We start from the raw sequence: 16048 nt of genomic DNA, 5'->3' as shown, positions 1-16048 counted from the left end.
AAAAAGAAAAGTAAGAAAATTTAATCCGACAAAGCTGGACAATTTTGATTAATCTTTTGCACTTAAAGAGACAATTTAGGTAAAGTTCACACTGGAGTAGCATCATATTATGAAACTCAGACATATTCATCCGAAATATCAATTTTTTGGGGACCTCCACCCAGCAAAGCACCTTTGCAACTATAAATCCCCAAAAAGATCTTAATTGCAAAACGACACCAAATTAAGCTGCGTTAAACCTAAAAAATACGTGACACAGAAAGAAACTACAAAAATAAAATAAATTCACACAGCAACGCAGCTAATAATAAATTCAGTCACTATCATATTTTAAAGAAACTTTAGGTCAATTCACCCCACAATCACGGCAGAGTATATTCAGCACCTATAAATAAATAAATCGATATTTTCAAAATTATACCAACCAAAGCTACAAAAAAAAAAAAAAAAAAAAAACGCGAAACAGCAAAGCTGTAAAGCAAAGTGAATTCACAGAGGAAAAATTACAGAGATGGAGAGGAAGGATTATATCTACCGAAGGAGGAGCGCAGAGTCATTGCCAGAGAACAGTTGCAGTCAAATCTGCCGGCAAATATGAAATATTTTGGTAATTGAGAATCAATGTATGTGAGAGGAATATAAACGTTCGGGATGCTGGATTGAAGGACTTTGTTGTTGTTCAAGTTTTTGCCTGACAGGGAAAGGAAGAGGAAGAAGAAGTGAAGAGAAAGAGGTTTACATTGAGAATAGTTTCAGATTTTCCAGAGGTGTTCTTTGTAGTAGTATTTGAACACGGCTATGTTGTACAGTATGTCGGTCTGTGTAAGGCAGTAAGCAGGGCTTTTTTTTCCTCTCTTTTCCCTTTTGGCTTTCATGTAAGAAGGTTATCTCATGGAGTAGTACTCATTGGGGGAGGGGGTAGTTAATTTTATAGTAATTGAAGATGTGTTTATTTCGAAACTTGTATGTCTCACTGATATACACTACTCGAGTATTAATTGTTGATTTTCCTACCATCAAAAGGTGTGATAGGATAGTTAGTACCTTTTAGCTTAGCTACAGGTTTCGTGTTGGAACTTTGCAAATTGAGAACCTCTAGATAAAGAGTTCTTACTACCTTAGTGGGTCTACCTGGCGGGAATTTGAATTAGTCAAGGCTGTGAATTTCAAATACATGTCTACACAAAAATTGTTAAAATTTTGATCTTTTTCGTTATATCTGAATATTTTCATTGTATTTGTATCCAATATTATCTATTTTTTGGTCATTCGGTTAAAAGTTGTATTGCATATTGGTGTCTATCTAGAAGATCGATGTCACTATAAATTTATGACAACTAGCTTTAGGAAACGTCTTATAAACTCCCCGAGTCTTCTTTATTCCCCAATTCTTCCTCTCTAACCCTTACCCTCCTTCAGTTACTCTCCTCCAAGAAATGATTTTTCGGCCATTCAAGAGCTTCCACCGGCCACCATCTTTTCCAGCCAATTACTACCTCAGCGATTGTGCACATACTCCAAAAATGAGGGAACCTCAGGAAAGCGATATTGTTCACTGGATTGATTTCGAAGGGATCTCTGAAAGCAAATTACATCCCCATCTCCTATCTGCAGAGCCAGAATAGTATTGCGGAAAAAAATTCATAGTTAATAAATCCAGCAGAAGAAACAAAAAAGAAAAACTACTGAAAGAATTTGACTACACCAGCAAAAGCATAAACCAAAAGTGTCAACTGGCAATTGATTGCACATACCTCACAGTCACGAAAACTCACATTACTGTCAATGTGTTCACAAATCACGTTCGGTTCAAAGTTTATTTCCTGTGAATAACCAAAAAAAAAACCTGAAAGATCACGTATCATATGTTAAGAGTTAAAAAATTGGTAGGAAGAAGAAGAAAACTAACCTCAAAAAGTTCAATTTCTTCATCAGGCAAAAATCCAACCAACTCATTAAGCTTTCTTAATATCTCCAGCGGCTTGCTACTCGCTTTTACAAAAATCCGCCCAACATATCTGACAACAGAAAGGAAATTAAACAGATAAAGACCAAAATACCTCATCCACATCATGGATTCTCATATATGCAGCCCCAAGCCCCAAGCAGTTGGACATCAACAGAAGTTCCACTTCCAAGTTCATTAAATTTGGAGAATTTAAACCACTAATACGATAGCCTCATTAAGTCCAAAGCTTTGACCTAGTCTTTTTTTTTTCCTTTTTTTTTTTGTTATTACACCCATGCTAACAACAGTGTAACATTCAGACATTCAGTTCTCTATGATGTCTGTTTTAGAACTCTAGATTGATTAAAGTACAAAGCACCTTTCCATGCAGTCTTATTTTCTCAAAATAAATGAATCACAAATTCAAGCAAGAAAATCACTACTTTAGTATTCCTGCTATTGAGAAGCAAGATATAATACCTTATCTTCTCTTCCAGAGGGTCATAAAGTTTGAAAAATAGAAGGATTTCTTCCTTGGTCTTCTCTGGTGGAAATAAAGGTCGCAAATCCTGCAAGAATACACGGAATAAATAAACTCAAAAGTAAAACATGACGAATAAAGCTATAGAGAAAACTTGCAACATGCGAATCACCAAAGGGAAAGACAAGTAGGCAAGTGCACAATACCAGGCATAATTCTACTTCAAGAAACAGTTTTAGCTCAGCATTATTCCCTTTATTTGAAACCTCTCTCAGTTCACCAACCTGAAAACACATAATGCAAGATAATTAACACCAAGTTAATCAAGTGCTCCCATCATTCAACAGACTGTAGAAACCGTGCACTACAGAAGAAAGATTGCCAAACAAAATGATCATAATACCCGCCACAATAGTCACGGTTCAAGAAATGCACTCTCAAGAGGGCCCTGAGGGGACCCCATACTTAGTCCAATCAAAAAACATGTCTGGAGGGTGGGGCAGAGGAAGTTGGGGGAAGAGAGAGCAACAAATTCACTCTCAAGGGAGCCTGAGGAGTCCCAATAACTAGTCTAATCAAAAAACATGCCTGGAGGGTGGAGTGAAGGGAGTGGGGGCGGGGGGAGAGAGAGGGATAGAGAGCAATGGACCAGCAAATGGATGAACCAACATGATCAGACAAATTGTTCCTATTCATTAGCAACTGAAGAAATCCGTTTAACTAAGCAAGGTCAAGTTGGTGTCTATCAAGTTTTTAATCATAATTTTCAGGAAAGATTGCAATAATTATTACATTTTTTAGAGGATTGGAGTCCATGTAACTTTTTGCTTTTTTGGCGATGATGGTACCAGTTTGCGCAAACCCGAACTACTCTGCTGAGAACCCGCAATCTCCCACCCACACAAGTACCGGGGGGTTGAGTCGACATAGCTATATTACTTTCTTTATTCTTGCAAACATACAAATTGATTAACCTTAACTATAGCCTTTTTTTTTGGTAGAAGACAGATCAAGCATGAGAAATAATGAATCACATTATCCCATGTCACAGCAGATCATATCTGGAATTGTCTGGTAATTGCCGATAGCTTCACACCACTGACCAGTAAAACTGAAGTCATAATATCTCAAACGAAGAGCACACTGCAGAAAATAGGATTAGCAGACAGAAATTACAGATTGAATTTCCTCTTGAGCTGTCAATGCACGATTAGGCCGATACGTACAGTTCTCGCGTTTTTCCCATAGCCAGTAACGTTGAAATTGCACCGGTGTACCAAATGTTTTAGCAACTTCCTCCTGGAAACAAATGTACCATCAGACAAATTCCATGCTTAAGACTTATGGTGATTGACCACTGACATTAATAACAAATATATTTATCTTGTCTGCTGTGAGAGCACAAATAATTTTGAACCCTGACACCAAAAACATTAGAACTCTATATTGACAATTTTTAAGATTGTGCGTGTTCTCCTCAATCTTTTACCTACTTTAGTACTCAGAACTCGAAGCTTTATCTTTTAACTCAATGTAAAACAAAAGTACGAAAGTTTATATTCATATTTCAAGTTGTAGTAGAAGCAAATTTCACATGACAGCTCTTTATTAAGCAAAGGACAAACTGAATTCATTCTCATGCAGTACATACAATTGCCCGTCATGTTTGGTAAGAGCAGTATGGCTTTAACTTTTCAAACCTATGAGAAAAAGAAATGCAACAGCGTGATAAATGTACCTTGAATTGAGTAAATGGCATCTGCTTCAGAATACGAAAAGTGCGCACTTTATCATGATCCACAAGATCAAAATAAATATCCTTTCCGATTTGTTCACCGAGGTCTTCATCACGAGCTACCTGGAAATGAAATGACTAATTTTCAGTTAAACATTTCCCAAATATAAACATGTGATGCAAAAAGTAAAGGACGACACTAAAAGTTGAAAGAAACCTTGATGATTGTGTAGAGACGAGCCTCTTCTTTCTCCTTTCTTTTTTGTTCCTTTTCTTCTTGCTCTTTCCTCGATCTCACCTGAAATTTGAGGTCGATAAAAGATTTCTATGACTGAACCAATGAGAAACTAAGGACCCGTTTGGTCATGAGAATTTTTCCCTTTTTCCCGGAAAATTATTTCACTTTATTTGGAAATCAACGTTTGGCCATGAAAATTCCAAATTTGAAAAACACCTAAAAACTTGTTTTCACATTTTTCACTTTCAACACATTCAAACAACCAAATATTCTTTGCAAAAACTATAAAACAATTATTTCAACTTCAAAATTCCAAATAAAGTGAAAAGTATTTGGTTTTCATGGCCAAACGCCTACTAAATCAGCGGTATTGAGTAGAAACCCACTCTAAGATGTTTAGCTATGTCTTTCGCATCCACATTGCATATAGTCTTTTCCTTGTCTCTTTCACGTACAAAAGGGTTTGGAGAAGTTTTCCTCAATTAAGTAGTAGCCACCATGTAGTTCCTGTTTGTATAGAGGATTTGGTGTCTTTTGGAGAGAACTATATTTTGTACGGGTCTCCTTTTTTGATATACCTGTTGTATACGGCCTAGTTGGCCTTGTTATTATCAATGAAAACTTATACTTGATGAAAAAACAAACAAGCATAGACGCATATAAAAATTCTATGTTTGAATGGTGAATTATTGCCAAAATATAGACTACTGGAATTTATCGAATTTCCAACGGCCTAAGACATTACCAATGGACAGGACAGCCGTCCAAAACCATCGGAAAAGTTGGGGTGCCAGTTCGCACAAAAATCGTAGTACTACTTTTTCAGGCAGCTAGCCCACAGAAACTGACTAAACAAATAAATTATTTAACAATTATTGACATTCCGAAATGTATAAATAATAAATACTAGCAATTTAATTATTCAGAATTTTTCAACATTCAGCCACGGCCTACTTACCAAGATAAGTGATTTCCGACGGGAACTTCTTAATGACGTCAACTAGTTGTCAAAAATGTCTTATAAGCTCCCCGACCAGTTCCCTTTTCTTCCCCAATTTTTCCTGTCTAACCCTTACTCTCTTTCTGTTACTCTCCTCTTATGAGAGTGCAGCACATACCTGGCAATTGTGCATGTACTCCAAATATGAAGGAACTTCAGGAAAGCGATACTGTTCACTGCATTGATTTCGAAGGGATTTCTGAAAGCAAATTATATCCCCATCTCCTATCTGCAAAGCCAGAGGAGTGTAGCATAAAACTATTTATTGCTAATAAATCCAGCAAAAGAAACAAAGAAAAGAAAAAACTATTGAAAGAAATCAACTACACCAGCAGATGCTTCAAACACCCAAACTATCACTGGCAAATGATTGCACATACCACAGAGTCACGAAAACTCATATTACTGTCGATGCGTTCACACATCACATTGGGTTCAAATTTTATTTCCTGTGAAGAACAAAACCTGAATATCACATATCATATGTTCAATAGTTGAAAAATTGGTAGTAAGATAAGAAGAAAACTAACCTCAAAAAGTTCAATTTCTTCATCAGGCGAAAAGCCAGCCAACTCATTTAGCTTTGTTAATATCTCCAGCGGCTTGCCACTTTCTTTTACAAAAAGTCGTCCGACATACCTGACAACAAAAAGGAAATTTAATGGAGAAAGACCAGAAAAGCTCACCACATCATGGCTTCTCATATATGCATCCCCAAGCAGTTGGGACTTTAACAGCACTTCAAGTTTCAAATTCATTAAATTTTGAATTAATGTGATGATCTCGTCAAGTCCAAAACATTGACCTAGACTTCTTATTTTTACCCTTTTTGTTGTACAAGCTAACTACAGTGTCACACTCAGTAAAAGTACAAAGCATCTTTCCATGTAGTCATGTCTCCTTATAATAAATGAGATTCCAAATTCAAACATGAAAATCACTAATCTAGTGAAAGTATTCCAGCTATAGAAAGGCAAGATGTAATACCTTATCTTCTCTATCAAAGGGTCATAAAGTTTGAAAAAGAGAAGGACATCTTCCTTGGTCTTCTCTTGTGGAGGAAAAGGTCGCAAATCCTGCAACAATACACAAAACAAAATAAAACAGAAAAGTAAAACATGTAAAATAAAACCTCACAAAGAACACATGCAACATGTGAATCGCCGAAAGGGAAGACAAGTAAGCAAGTGATGGATTACCAGACATAATTCTACTTCCAGAAATAATTTTAGCTCAGCATTATTCTCTTTATTTGAAACATCTCTCAGTTGGCCAACCTGAAAACATATCATGGATGATCATTACCACCAAGTTAATTCAAACGCTCCCACTGTTTAACAGATTGTAGAAACCATGTATTACAGAAGAAAGATTCAGAGGAAAACATGATCATAATACCCGCCACAATTGTCACACTTCAAGAAAATCGGGCTTGGGGGATCCCAATTCTTAGTCCAGTCAAAGGATGCTATCATGGAGGGTGGGACGGAAGGGAGTTTTTTTTTTTTTTTTTCACAGACTTGTGGACCAGCAATGGATGAAGAAAATTGATTCTATTCACCAGCAACTGAAGACACTTAGTTAGCTAAGCAAGGCGAAATTGGTGGATGTCAAGTTTATAATCAAAACTTTCAGGAAATAGAGTTAAGATTGCAATAATTATTCCAGTCAGAAAGGATGCTCTACTACGAAGCCATCCATCTTGTGAGAAGATTGGTGGAGCAAGTATACGGAGAGGAGAGAGAGACTTACACATGGTATTCATCGACCTAGAAAAGGGACAAAGTTCCAAGAGAGATCCTATGAAAATGCTTGGAGGCTAAAAGTGAGCGTACATTAGGGGATCAAGGACATGTATGAGGGAGCCAAAACCAAAGTAAGGACAGTAGGAGGAGACTCGCAGCACTTTCCTAAGGACGGTAGGAGGAGAGACTGATGGGGTTGGACCAGCCAATGGGATGAACAAGGTGAGGTGCCATGGTGTACAAGATCAGTTAAAAAGGGTTGGAGATTCTATTCACTAGCAACTGAAGACCCTTATTTTGCGGGGAGATTGACGATGATGTCACACAAGGGTGGATGAAATGGAGGCTAATTGGTTGCCACCAAAACTTGGATGTTCAAAGTTTATATGTTGTATCAAAACTTTCAAAAGATGAAAGTTGCCGAGATGGATGTGGAAATAGAGGATATTCGGGATAAGATTGCGATAATTAGATGGTTTGGGCATGTGAAGAGGAGAGACACATGCCCAGGTAGCTTCGGATGAGAGGTTGGCCATGGATGGTTTCGGACGAGGTAGGGGTAGGCGAAAAGTATTGGGGAGAGGTAATTAGATGACATTGCGTAGGGACATGACCTTAGATAGGAGGGTGCGGAGAACCCAAATTAGGGTAGAAGGCTGTACGTAGTCTGTTATCCGTTCTTATTAGTAATTTGCTTTGACGTGTCGATTGCATTATTTTATTTTATATTATTTCATTTCCATATCGCTTTCGACTTTTTTTTATGTTTTTATGCTTTTCCACCGGGTACCTATTATCTTGTTGTTGTTGTTGTATTACAGCACAAAACCTTGACTATTGCACCGGGTGCCTATGATCTCTCACCAGCACAAGTACCCAGTTGAATCCACATAACTGTATTACTTTCTTTATTCTTGCAAACATACAAATTGATTAACCTTACCTATAATTCTCCTTTTTCCGGTCAAAGACAGATCAAGCACATCAATCACAAGAAGAACAAATTTTATGTGGAAGAGAAAAACATGAAATATGCAAATAATGTTACCAATAAAACTGCAGGCATAACTAAAACGAAGAGCACACTGCAGAAAGATAGGATTGTCAGACAGAACTTACGGATTGAATTTCTTCTTCAGCTGTCAATGCACGATTAGGCCGATAAGTATGGTTCTTGCGTTCTGCCCACAGCCAGTACCGTTGAAATTGCACCGGTATACCAAATGCCTTAGAAACTTCCTCCTGAAAACACATGTACCATCAGACACATGCCATACTTGATACTTATGGTGATTGACCAATAACATTCATAAAAAATATGTTTATCTTGTCTGCTAAGGGCACAAATAATTTTGTGAACCTTCACACCCTAACCATTAGAACACATTCTCAATTTTTATGATTGTTTGTGTACTCAATTTTTACCTGCAGTAGCACTCAGCATTTGAAGTTTTATCTTAACTCAATATAAACCACAAGTACAGAAAGCTTACATTCCATATTTCAAGTCGTAGACGCAGCAAATTTCACATGAGGCCTCTTTATTAAACAAGAGTAAACTGAATTCATTCTCACGCAGTACATACAATTTCTCATCATGTTTGGTAAGAGCAAGATGGCTATAACTTTCCAAATCTATGAGGAAAGGAAATGCAACAGAATGATAAATGTACCTTTAATTGAATAAATGGCATCTGCTTCTCAATATGAAATGTACGCACTTTATCATGATCCACAAGATCAAAATAAATTTCCTTTCCAATTTGTTCACCGAGGTCTTCTTCACGAGCTACCTGAAAATGAAATGACTTATTTCAGTGAAAATGTTTCTTAAATATAAAGATGCAATAAATAAAGGATAGAAACTAAAAGTTGAAAGAAACCTTGATGATTGTGTGGAGACAAGCCTCTACTTTCTCCATTCTCTTTTGTTCCTTTTCTTCTTGCTTTTTCTTCAGTCTTATCTAAAATTTGAGGTTAATAAAGGTTATTATGAATGAACCGATAGAATGAGAAACCAAATTAACAGTATTAGTAGAAACCGACCCAAAGAGGCTAGGCTAGGTCCTTCTCATCCACATTGCATATAATCTTATTTGCTTGTCACTTTAAACGTATATAAACAAGCATATATTGTTTGAGTGTTTTATAAGTCCGAATGATGAATTGTTGCCAAAATGTAGAATTCATTAAAATTCCAACGGCCTAAGACCAGACATAATTCGAACGGCTGGAAATACTACATTACCGATGGATAGTCATAGATGCTCCATGACACTGCGTATGTGGGTTGTTGGGTTAGTACTGCCCGTTACTTTGACTTCCGCTACTTCAATAGTTAGATTATGTTTATATAAGATGACGGTTATTTATGTAATTTGCATAAGTCTTATTAAGTTATCCCATTTGCTAGGTAGGGTCGGTGCTTGTTAAGTGCCAGTCACGGCCTTTCAGAATTGGGTCGTGATATTAACACAGCAACACAGCTAATAAATTCATTTAGTACCACATTTTAAAGAAATTTTAGGTCAATTTCACACCACAATCACATCGGACTAGATTCAGCAACTATAAATCAAAAAGATCAATAATTTCAAAGCTACACCAAGCATAGCTATTTCAAACAAACAAAAAATACGCAAAACAGACTAAAATCGTAGAAACAAGGTGAATACACAAAGCGACAAAGCTAATGAATTCAGTATCAATTGCATTTTTTAAGGAAAATTTAGGTCAACTTCACACCGCAATGACAGCAGGCTATATGCAGCACATTCATTTTCAAAACTACACCGAGAAAAGCTACTGTTAGCAAGCAGAGTGAAACTGTAAGCACAAAGTGAATACACACAGCAAACGTATAATAAATTCAGTAACAATTGCATTTTGAAAAGAATTTTTCGGTCAAATTCACACCACAACCACAACAGACTATATTCAGACATTTACTTTAACACTACACCGAGAAAAGCTACTGTAAACAAAAGATACGCAAAACAGAGTGAAATAGTAAAAACAAAGTGAATATACACACACCAACGCATTTTGAAAAGAATTTTTTGGTCAAATTCACACCGCAACCACCACAGACTATATTTTTGAAAAAGTAAACAAAAGATACGCAAAACAGAGTGAAATAGTAAAAACAAAGTGAAATACACACAGCAAAGTAACAACCGCATTTTGAAAAGAATTTTTGGACTACCACCACAGACTATATTCAGACACACTTTATATATATATATATTAAAAACAAAGTGAAATACACACAGCAAAGTAACAACCGCATTTTGAAAGAAATTTTACATTGAAATTGACTATAACCAGCACATATATGTTCAACAGAACAAAGTAAAACTACTGAAAGCAAAAAAAAAATCGCAAAGCAGAGAGAACCGGTAACAATAAAGTGAATACACACAGCAACACAGCTAATAAATTCAAAATGGTCTTATCTTTTAAGAAATTTTAGGTCAACTTCACGCCGCAATCACATCAGACTATGTACACCACATTTTTTTTACAAAACTACACCGAGAAAAGCTGCTATAAGCAACAAATAAACAAAGCATAGTGAGACAGTAAACACAATGTGAATACACACAACAATCACATTTTTTAAAGAAATTTTAGCTCAACTTCACACCGCAATCACACCAGACTATATTCAGCACATTTATTTTCAACTCTACACCGAGAAAAGCTATTGTAACCAAAAAAATACGCAAAACAGAGTCAAACTGCAAAAAAAAAGTGAATACACACAACAATTGCATTTTAAAGAGAAATTTTAGGTCAACTTCACACCAGAATACATTCAGCACATTTAATTTCAAAACTACACCGAGAAAGCTACAGTTAGCAAAAAAATACGCAACGCAGACCGAAATTATAAGAACAGAGTGAATACACACAACAATCGCATTTTTAACAGAAATTTTATGTCAACTTCACCCCGCAATCATACCAGACTATATTCAACACATTTATTTTCAAAACAACACTAAGAAAGCTACTGTAAGCAAAAAAAAAAATATATATATATATATATATGCAAAACAAAGTGAAACTGTAAAAACAAAGTGAATACACACAAAAATCACGTTTTTATAAGAAATTTTAGGTTGACTTCAGACCACGATCACAGCGTACTACATTCAACACATTTATCGCATGTTTGGCTAAGCTTCTAAAATTAGCTTATTTTAAAAAGTACTTTTTTAAAAAGTGATTTTCAAAAAAAAAAATTACTTCTAGTGATAAGCAGCTCGTGTCTGGCTAATCAATTTCAAAAGCACTTTTTGAGCGGCAATTAGTGTCTGACCAGGCTTATAAAAAGTGCTTCCAAATGTATTTTTCTCAAAAAAAAATTAGCTACTGCAAGACAGATTATACTACTTCCCAAAACAACTCATTTTTTTAAAATAAGCACTTTTAGTGTCTCAAAATCTTGGTTAAAAGGCTATTAGTTTGAAAAAATATGCAAAACAGAGTAATAACTTAAAAACAAGTGAAATCACATAGTATTAAAAAAAAAAGTATAGAGAGATAAAACATGAAGATTATTACATCCATCGGAGTAGTAAGGAGTGATCGCCGGAGAATAGTGACCGTACGATCGTTGGAAAAATTATTGAGTTGTAGTGCTTGTGTGACGAGGAAAAGGTAGTGGAAAAGGCAGTGTAATGAAAAGATTTTATAGCTGGTTTGTTAAAGCTTTGGGAGCCCACAAAAGTGGCTTATTTTAGAAAGGGAAATGTGTAAAACTAGACTCCGGGTTATAAATTTGGATAAAAAATATCTCTCATTATTAAAGTGAAAAAATCTTTCAAAATAATTCAATTTTATTTTTAAATTCATTTCATTTAAACTCCACCCAATTACATATAAGTTATGCATAATTTTAATAAGGGTGTATATATACTCCTATTTAAGAAAATATCTTCATGACTTTAAAAAATAAGTCTAACATAATTTCATATTATTGCTTTTCTTCAAAAGATTAAGTAGTCAAATTATACAATTTAAGCATAGGTTTATATCAATGCTTCTTCGTCAGTCACCCTTAAAAAAAAAATAAGGTCAAAGTGAAACTGTAAAAACAGCCACAATCACAGCGGACTACATTCAATACATTTATTGCATGTTTGGCCAAGTTTTCAAAATTAGCTTATTTTAAAAATTATTATTTTAAAAAAAAAAATTCAAAAAAAAAATTACTTCTAACGATAAGCAGCTCGTGTTTGGCTAATCAATATCAAAAGCACTTTTTGGGCGGTAATTATTGTCTGACCAAACTTATAAAAAGTGTTAAGTGTATTTTTCTCAAAAAAATACTTATTTTAGCTCCTGAAAAATAACTTTTACTACTCCAACAACACTTATTTTCTCCTAAAAGCTTGGCTAAACACCTAACTTTTTAAAAATAAGCGCTTTTATCCTCCCAAAACCTTGACCAAATAAGCTATAAGTGTATTTTTCTCAAAAATATTAAAAAATAATTTTTATAAGCTTCTGAAAAATAGTTTTTGCTACTTCTCAAACTACTTATTTTCTGCCAAAGACTTGGCGTGCAACTCACATTTTTTAAAATAAGCGCCTTTTTTTCCTCCGTAAAACTTTTCCAAATAAGCTATAAGTGCATTTTTCTCCGGCTTTTCAAAAAAAAAAAAAAAAGTTTTTGGAAAAAATGAACTACCTCTTTTTTTAGCTTCCGCAAGACAGATTCTACTATTTCCCGAAAACACTCATTTTTTAAAAATAAACACTTTTGGCCTCTCAATTATACGCAAAACAGAGTAATAACTTAAAAGCAAGTGAAATCACATAGTATTAAAAAAAAAAAGTATAGAGAGATAAAACATGAAGATTATTACATCCATCGGAGTAGTAAGGAGTGATCGCCGGAGAATAGTGACCGTACGATCGTTGGAAAAATTATTGAGTTGTAGTGCTTGTGTGACGAGGAAAACGTAGTGGAAAAGGCAGTGTAATGAAAAGATTTTATATCTGGTTTGTCAAAGCTTTGGGAGCCCACAAAAGTGGCTTATTTTAGAAAGGGAAACGTGTAAAAATATACTCAATTATAAATTTGAATCAAAAAAATCTCTCTCATTACTAAAGTAGGAAAATCTTTTAAAATAATCTGATTTTAATTTTAAACCCGTTTCATTTAAATCCAACCTAACTACATATAAGTTATGCATAATTTTAATAAGGGTGTATATATACTCCTGTTTAAAAAAATATCTCTATAACTTTAAAAAATAAATCTACTCATTTTTTAAATAAACTAGACCCCACCCATCAAAAAAAATTACTGTGTAGCTTTAAAAAAGTATGTCTACTAAAAAAAAAATGGGTAGACTTTATTTTAAGCCACGTGATCTTTTTTAATTAAAAAATAACCTAAATGATTTTTTTTTTAAATAACTTAAATGATTTTTTTTTTTAAAATCCGTCAGCAAAAAGAATATATTTGCATCGTTTTGTAGTCGTAGGAATATATTTATACCATTTTATAATGTAGGAGTATATATATACCATTTTTATAATGAGATTATATATGTTCTAAATCAAAAAGTTAGGGGTATATTTGCACTTTTGTCCTTTTTAATAATAAAGGATCTCTTTACTGGCGACCAACGACCCCTTAGTGTTTTTTTTGTTTTTTTTAATAACTTTTTAGATTACACAACTTACATGAACTTTTTAGATTACACCACTTATGAACCTAAACAAACGTATCTGAAAATATCACTCAAAGACACGTTGTCTTTGTAATACCAGTTACAAACTAATCATTAAAATAGTCCATTTGATTAGTCCATGCTAAAGCAGTTTTATCTCGGAACTACGGTCAATCCACCATGATATCATCGTCCAGGAGGCATTTCATTCTTTTAAAGGATACTAAATGATGAAAGTCCGTGTAAACACAAAAAACAGTATCACATTTTTTTCGTCTGTCTAAAAAAAATTATATATTTTTATATTTATAAATCATTTAACTTGAAACTTTTCCTTTTACCTTTAATAAAATACTCCGTCCGGATCAAAAAAATAGTTCACTTAGCCTTTTTTTCTTAGATTAAAAAAGAGTCCACTTAGCAAATCAAGAAAGAATTAACCTTGTTTTTCCATGTTTTCCCCTAGTAAGTGTTATATGATCAAATCTCAATGCCTATTTAATTAGGGATAGTTTAGTCAAATTATCTATTTTTGTCTAGGAGTTAGTATTTCGTGCAAATGGCTAAGTGAACTCTTTTTTTATCCGGATGGAGTAATTTAAATCCACACAAATATCTAAGACTTGTTTTAGACCACAAGTTTCAAAGATCTTACCTTTCTTTTTTAAACTTTATGCCTAGTCAAACTATGTCACATAAATTAGGATAGAAAGAGTACATTTTAGTAATATAATTATGAAATTTTTATTATAAAAAGTATTATAATTCAATTAATTGAAAATATCAATAAATTGTTTTACTTAGTCTGCTTCTTCCATATATGACTTTCCTGGTTTAGTTCTCTAATTGAAAGATTTGAAATATACCTTCTCCTACTGAGTTTCATGCCATCATCTCTTTCTACTCAATAACACTGAAAAGCACTTTCATGTGTTAGCATCTGTTGTAGTCTTAAACTTTTAAGTATAAACCAACTTTATCATTTTAAGAAAATATGTGTATATGTTTTTTGGCCGTTTATATTTCGTCTTCTTGATGTTATTCCTCATTATTGGTAGGAGACGTAGGTGTCTAAAATTAGTGCATTTTTATCTTTACACAAAGGTATAAATTTTAAATTTTTTGATTTTATGACTTCTTTAGCAATTTTTGTATTCAATTTAAATTGTCATTTCTTTTTTCCTGAATTTATTTTCTTTAAATTTTCTCTAAGCGTACTTTTACCATTTTCTGAACTTATTGTTATTATTCAAATGTCTTTTTTTGTGCAATTACCTCCTACTTCTTCACGTGGATCCCATCTTATTTTTTTAATTATTTTAATTTTAACTATATTAGAAGAGTGGGTGGTTGACGACCAAACCCACTCTTCTAATATTTTAATAACTATATAGAAGCATGGGTTTAAACCCATGCTTCGTCGTCAGTCTCTATAAAAAAAAAAAAGGATGGGCCCCAATCTTCTTTAATGGTAGAAAAAATTGTAAAAAAAAATAAATATTTTTTTAACTATATAGAAGCATGGGTTTAAACCCATGCTTTGTCATCAGTCTCCATAAAAAAAAAAAGGATGGGCCCCAATCTTCTTTAATGGTAGAAAAATTGTAAAAAAAAAATAATAATAAATAAATAAGGTGGAGCCCAATCTTCTCTAATAGTAGAAAAATTGTAAAAAAACTATATAGAAGCATGGGTTTAAACCCATGCTTCGTCGTCAGTCTCTATAAAAATAAAAATAAAAGATGGGCCCCAATCTTCTTTAATGGTAGAAAAATTGTAAAAATAAATAAATAAATAAATAAGGTGGAGCCCAATCTTCTCTAATAGTAGAAAAATTGTACCCAAAAAAAATTAAGGCGGGGCCCACTTCCATAATAGTAGAGATTAAAAAAATTAAGGTGGGGTTTGCGTGGAGAATTAGAAGACAATTTCAAAAAAAATTAAGATGGGATCCACGTGAAGAAGTAGGAGGTAATTGCTAGGAAAAAAATATTTAAGGTGGGCCCACTCTTCCATAATAATAGAGAGTAAAAAAATTAAGGTGGGGTCCGCGTGGAGAATTAGGAGATAATTGCCAAAAAATTAAGGCGGGGTCCACGTGAAAAAGTAGGAGACTATTGCAACAGAAAAAAAAATAGGATATTTAAATAATGATAATAAGTTCAGAAAATAATAAAGGTACGCTTAGAGAAAATGTAAAGAAGAGAAGTTC

General features: G+C 33.9%; 1 pseudogene; it reads right to left on the bottom strand.

Annotated features, from left to right (window-relative positions):
- The window catches only part of LOC132068131 (ubiquitin C-terminal hydrolase 12-like), a 43168-nt pseudogene extending 32986 nt beyond the window's left edge, over window positions 1-10182 (bottom strand).
- Window positions 10183-16048: the final 5866 nt, after the last annotated feature.

Source organism: Lycium ferocissimum, chromosome 8, assembly GCF_029784015.1.
Source record: "Lycium ferocissimum isolate CSIRO_LF1 chromosome 8, AGI_CSIRO_Lferr_CH_V1, whole genome shotgun sequence".
NCBI lineage: Eukaryota > Viridiplantae > Streptophyta > Magnoliopsida > Solanales > Solanaceae > Lycium > Lycium ferocissimum.
Note: the sequence above shows the minus strand (reverse complement) of the source record. Positions and strands in the feature narration are given on the sequence as shown.